Source organism: Molossus molossus, unplaced genomic scaffold (assembly GCF_014108415.1).
Source record: "Molossus molossus isolate mMolMol1 unplaced genomic scaffold, mMolMol1.p scaffold_m16_p_4, whole genome shotgun sequence".
NCBI classification, from domain to species: Eukaryota; Metazoa; Chordata; class Mammalia; order Chiroptera; family Molossidae; genus Molossus; species Molossus molossus.
The window spans coordinates 20,703,921-20,710,813 of NW_023425377.1; positions in this window are offsets into that span (position 1 = coordinate 20,703,921).

Here is a 6,893-nt window from a genome sequence, read left to right on the forward strand (position 1 = left end):
TTCCATTCAAGTGGAGAAAAAAGCAAAACCAGAAAACTAACAGACACCTGAGTCTAGTGGATTCGGTGGATGTTTTCTCACAAATAAACCAAGTGAGCTCGTCACTTCCGGGAAAACAACTTGGTGGTATGTGTTGCCAACGATAAAGGTTTGAACCTGAAGCAAAATCGCGAATTGTAGAAAGTCTGCACCCGCCTCTGTGGTCTGATAAAATGTTACACAGTCAAGCATGGGAAAGATCCATCCCAAGTACAAGACGACCAATGGGTTTTAATGTAATAGAACCCCAAATCCCATTCATTTGGTCTCATATTTCATGTTGTAAGAGCTCTTAAAAATTTACCATTTGTTGATTTTTAGTGTAGTATCAACAAAGAGTTTCTGCCCTGGCTGGTTTGGCTCAGCGGTTAAAGCATCAGCCCGTGGACCAGAGAGTCCTGAGTTCAGTTCCCACTAAGTGCACGTACCTCGGTTGCAGTTTGTCCCTGGCCCTGGTTGGGGTCGTGTGGGTGGCAACCACTTGATGTGTCTCTTTCACGTCAATGTTTCTCTCTCTCTCTCTCTTCCTCCCTCTCTATCTGAAGATAAGTCCAAAAATGTTCTTGGGAGAGGATTTATTAAAAAAAAAAAAGAATCCTATGAATGATTCTCTTGAAAAGGCTATTGAAATACGTGTCCCTTTTGCATCTGCGTGTATTTGTGAGATGAGATTTTACTCATGCATCAAAGTAACCTATCATGAGCAACATAAGAATCCAGCTGTTTGTGTTAAGAGTGACATTAAAGAGATCCACAAAAATGTAAAACACTGCCACATTCACTAAAGGGTTTTGCAAATTGGTGTTTTAAAATAATTGCATATTAGCATATGATATTGAATATAATTCTAAGTAAGTATATATATATTTTTTGTTTTAATTTCTAATATGGACATATTAAATATTACCCACATAAACAAAAGCTATTTGGAGAAGTTCTGTTTTGTTAAACATACACCAGAGAGAAAGAAAGAAACAGGAAGGAGTGGGGAGTAGAGAAAGGGAAAACTCTTGTTGAGTTCATGTGGTCTTTTTAAAACATTTTTTTTTTTTGTAATTTTAACTGTTAGATTTCCTTCCAAATTTGATACACTAAAATTTTGAGAAATTTTTTCACCTTTGCATGTTTCTGGGAGGAAAACAAAAAGATTGACAAACCGCAGAGAACAAAGAGACAATGAGTGTGTGAGTGTGTGTGTGTGTGTGCACGCATGTGCACACAAGTGGTTGGGGTAGGTTAGAGGATTGTTTCCTTGGGCAAATAACATCACTTTCCTGAGTACAGTTTTCTTTGTTTTTGTTTTGTTTTGTTTTGTTTTTCTTTTTAAGGGGTTTAGTGTGGATAGTTTATGTCTTCCAGCTTCTGAAAAATCCTTTTGATTAAAGAGACAATCTAAGAGGGAACCCCTAAGTGGATGACCCTTAAATATCTTTGGGAAAAACTGGAAAATAAAAATTTAACATCTACATTAAAACAGAGCAGTCTGGTAATGTTTACAAGCTTGGACTGAATGAAGCTCTTAGTTCACCAATTTAACAACTTGGTGAGCTTCCCCCTTGAAAAGGTCCTTTTATAATACTTTCTGATTGAACCAATTGCCTGCTCTGGATCTTTGAAGGACCCTGACCTTGAATGATGGCTTTCTGTGGACTCATTTTTACATAGGTTTTGCATTCTAGACACTTTTTCACATTCAGCACCCATTCTTATGCCCACACGATGCCGTGTTGTGATCAGAGACAGCACTGAAGTGTGGAGAGGTTAAGTCACCTGTTCAGGGTCTCAGTGCGTCCTGCTGCATCCGTTTATCCCTGACTTTGTGAGAAACAGACATTGCCCCTGTGACCCCATTTGACAAATACGGCAGAAAAAATGGAGCATAAAGAAGGATCCACCCCTTTCCATTCTCAGAACTGCCGCTCAAGGGGTGCACATCCCTTAACGTCGTTGAAAGTGTTGGTTTATTCTTTATTCCCCTTCATCGTGTATACTTAGTATAATTACAGTATCTCACAGGTTAAAATGTGAGGATTAAAGGGACGAGTAAAAGGCAAACCCAGTGCATGCATGGCGACTAATAGTTGGTCAGTCAGTGGGCCTTTCTGTCATCACCGGTCAGGGAGTTGGAGGCAGGAATGATCACTGTGCGTTATCTTCCAGTTTCATTGCTGTCTCTAAAGTACGCCGGGATTATTGGTCTGGGAAGTCCAGCAGCAATGTTTTAGGGAATTGGTCCAGGATGAGTCAAGATAAAGGAAATAAAAAGCATGGAACCTAGAGCGAGGGTAGCAAGGACACGTGCGTCGGCCCTGGTGGTTGCCCTGGCATTATGTGGGTGTTCTTCCACGTGCCTCTTCTAAGTTTTCTCCATTTTTGCAACATTCCTTGTACATGAACTCACCTGAACTGGTGAATTGAACCACCATGTGCTGTCTTCCAGGTTCATCCCTCCTAGCATGGTTTCTTCCTGGCACTCAACACCTGGATGCATATCCATGTGCCTTCTTGACAACAATCTCCACTTGGAAACCTGGTGGAATCTTGAATTCAACCTATGAAAAGGAGGACTCTTGATTTCCCCTTGCAAACCTGCTTTTTTATAATTCAGCCAAGGGCACCACCCTTCACCCGAATGCTCAATCCAAATGCCTAGAGCTCCATCCTGATTCTTCTCCCCCTTTCTTCTTACACCCAGCCGACCATCACATGCTTTCAGAATAATCTACAAAATATGCCCAGGAACTGTTTACATCTCTCCTCTGTGGCTCTTATCACAAGGAACATGGTAACAGTTTCTGAAACTGCCCTCTATCATTGTTTCCCCCACCTCACTCCAGTAGATTGGAGCCTATTCTCCAAGCAATGCATTTGAAACATTGACCCATCATGTCATTCCCATACTTAACATTCCAATGCTATTCCAATGAATTTGGACTGAAACTCAAGTTCTCTGAGGTCTCCTTCATACCCTATGTATAACCGAGCACTTCCCTCCTCCAGACCCCTCTCCTACTAGAACACATGCCTCTCACCTGCTGGTCTCCAGCCCGGCTGCCTTCTTTCTGTTCTGAGCAAAGAGCCAAGTTTGATCCTGCCTCTGGGTCTTCGTGTTTGCTGCCCCCTGTTTCTGAAATGAGCTTCTCACAAACCTTTCCGCGGACCGTAATCAGTGAAGTCACCTCTTGAATGCCATTGTTGAGAAAGAGTGTCTTCCTCGCCTCACCATCTAGAGCACCCCATTCCCTCTGCTAGTCATTGTCCAGGCTCATAATCGACTATATTTTTCTTCTGGTGCAGCAGGTGATCAATTCTTTCTTTGTGTGCGACGCTGTGCAAAGCTTGGGAAGCTCTGTGTGACTCCTCCCCGGCGGCCCCTCCTTTCTGACCCTGAGTGGACCTCACTACCTGCCCTCCTCCCCAGAACATCCTGGCCCTGGACCCATGCTTCCACATACTTCTCTTGGTGCCCGTCCAGGAGGGTGGACTTTGCTGTGTGAGAATCACACAGTTGTGAAGACAGACACTCTTGCTGCAGGGACGCCTCCCGTACTTTTCCTCTTTATTCTCTGTGTGTGTCTGTTTAAGGAACCTTGGTTCACTAATCCACCTTTCTAAGCAGGTGATATTTATTAAGTTCTTACTGTCTAGCGGGCACTTTGTGTGTGTGATCTCATTTAATCCCCCATCCACCCTGAGACGTGGGTATTCTGGCTCGTCTCCCTCCACAGCTCTGCTCAAAGCCACAGAGCCAGGATTCAAACCTGCCTCCAATCTAAAGCCTATTTTAACCTCATATTTAATATTCGTATAAAGTGAAATAATTCTACAAGGAAACCCCAGCTCTATTATCCCTTTAAATTAATATCTCCATCTTTATTGCCTAAATAATCATATTAGTAGATGCAGCCCAAAGATTGTTTTCACAGGAGAGGAAAAGGACCTATGTCTTCCACATTCTCTCTCTCTCTGTTTTTTTCCCCCTTGGGCTGCCTGGTGCTAAACGGTTTTCAAATGGCAATTGAACCGCCCCCGGAGCCCTCAGTTTACAAATTTTCTTTGTGCACATTAGCGTTGTTACTCTTTCCCTGCTCCAAGAGGTTTGGTTTGGTTCCTGCTTAAAATAATGGATGGATACAATTTGTAAGCACAGCACAAGTGACTACATTTGAAAAGGAAAATGTGTTTATATCCATATTTTCCGTTCAGTTTGTGTCTGCGGAGATTAAAAAGTAGCTGGCCCCTGCCGCTGCCGTTGTCGGGCAGAGAAATCTTTTCAAGTCCGTGGAATCACAGAACGGTATAGCCGGAAGGGACACTGTTTGAGAGCTGGGGACAGAGAAGGCAGGCTTCCTTCTGTCTCTGAGCACAGACCCAGGGAGTGGCGGCTGCTGGGTCCTGAATTTTGGCTGATTCAGTGAGGCAGGGGGTGGCTCTCTTTCTCCGCCCAATTTCCCTTCATTTGTAAGATGGGGGCAGACAGAGTACTACCCCAGAGGGTAGCTGCTGTATGCTTCACACATAAATTGTTTATCATTGTGTCTGACTCACGCGTGCTCAGGAAACACCAGCTGCCCCCCCTCCTTTTGCTCCCTGCTTCTTTGGCGTTATCATTAAACCTTCAATGACAATTTTTTTAAAGCCTTCGAGGTTTGTGTACTGTTATCCCTTCTCAATGCTAGAGAGTTATCATTTTTATCTGGGAAATACATCATTATTTTGTGTTTTCTAGGTTCCCATGGATGTCATATCGCCCCCCCCCCTTAATTTTTCTTTCTTTGGTACGTGCCCCTAGCGGGAACCGAACCTGGGACTCTCTGGTCCACAGACTGACGCTCTAACCGCTGAGCCAAATCGGCCAGGGCCCCCCCTTCGTTTTTAAGCAAAACTTAGTGTTACCAAACCAAAATTGGTTTGCCTGATGCTTTGAAAGGGCAAACCCCAAAACATCAGGGTTTGGGTAAGAAATGGTTTATAGATCGAGAAGGTGCCAACCGAGAAGACGGGAGACATAATGGTGCCTCAAGTCCACCTTGCTCGCTGGCCTGGGTTAAGGGCTGTTAAGGGGTTGGGGGAACAGGCATGCAGAAGTTCTGGTGGGCAAGTTTTAACTGGAGGACACTGAATTTGGCCATTTATGGTAAAGGAGCGTTAACAGGTTCTTCCCGGACAGCGACCCTTGGGTTCCGGTGTTCCAGTTCCAGTTATGTCCTGGTCCTTCAGTTCCTCGGCGAGTAGGGGAGATTTTCGTTCTGGGTGCCGCTGGAGGTTGAAGTTTTATCTTCTGCACAGTCTGGCTGCAAGACTTGTGGTTCTTGTCTGTTGTCTCTGAAAAACAACTCTATCTCCTTCAACAGCGCAGGACCATTTTGAGCTGGTTCTGCAGTAACATTAGTCCTGATAGCTCCATGAATCCAGATCATGCTTTTCTCCCATTTCCACGAGGACCACGAAGTGTTTACTAGAGGTCAATCACCGCACTTGATGTTTATGTACATAGAATGACTTCATTCACCTCACTAAAGAAAACAAAGGCCAGCGCCATCTCCACTCTTGAGTGAACAAATTAACTGAGGTTATGTAACTTATCCCAAGTCACATGGCTTGTAAGAGGCAGAGCTGGGATTTGAAACCTGGGCCATTTGAACCCAAGCACAGTATCTTACCCACTGTGCCATGATGCCAATAGAGACCAATAATAATAGTTCACCCCTGTCATTTATAAATGCTGTGGCATTGGTTACTTGTTTATGACATAGATTTTAAACCCTTCCACTACTGCGGGTTAAGCTTAGGAACCAATGGAGAAGACCCAAACCCATCATGGCTACTGTGCTGTCATTCACTCAGAGGTGTCAATTGGGACTATAGAAAAGCCTATACTTACCTGAGTTTTAATTCCTAAACAGACTCATGGGCCATTTGTTCCTGGATTCTTCCTCTTGTGTGGAGATATTCTTGGACAGCAACTGTCCTCCTTGATGTCAATCTCAAATGTTAGAAACACCTTCTGAGTTATAGAAGTCTCATGTTCTTATAATTAATTCCAAAGAGCAAGAATTCTCTCATCCATGAAGGAAGGCCATGCTTTCCCAGTGTGAGTATCTCTAGTTCTACTCCAGAAGGCTGATCATCCCTTTCGGCAGCTCTAGTTACAAAAATACTATAGTATTTGTAAGTAATCCATTACATCTATGTCATTCATAAACTTATTTCATTTTTTATTTTTATTTTTTTATCCTCACCTGAGGACATTTATGCATCTATCCTCAGATAGAGCGGGAAAGGGAGATGGAGAAAGAGAAAGAGAAACATCGATTCCAGAGAGACACATGGAGTGGCTGCCACCCACACAACCCCAACCGGTGCCGGGGACAAACTCCAACCAAGGTACATGCCCTTAGTGGGAACCGAACCCAGGACGCTCCGGTCCAGGGGCCGACGCTCTAACTGCTCAGCCAAACTGACCAGAGCCAGGGTCACGAGACTTTCATTTTATTCCCTTTTTATCTTCCAAAGTATTATCTACTGACAATGAGTGCGTCGCCTTTGCCTATTGAAACTTTACCCATCATTCTTTTTCCATTAAAAAAGCCATCTTGGCACAAAGTCTCCCTTGATCCTTTTATTTGACCCTCTGCATCTACCCCTCCCCTGCCAGAGACAGACAAGATAACCGGAAGTGATTGCACCTGCTCATGAACCGCCACAGCACTGGGACAGAGACATGTAACATTGTATGACACATTTCTGTACCAATCTCCATTCTCTACGTAATTAGAGTGCTTTGAGCTTGCAAGAAACAGGATACCCAGCTAAAATAGACTTACACAGTACAGTATTATCTCATTTAACTA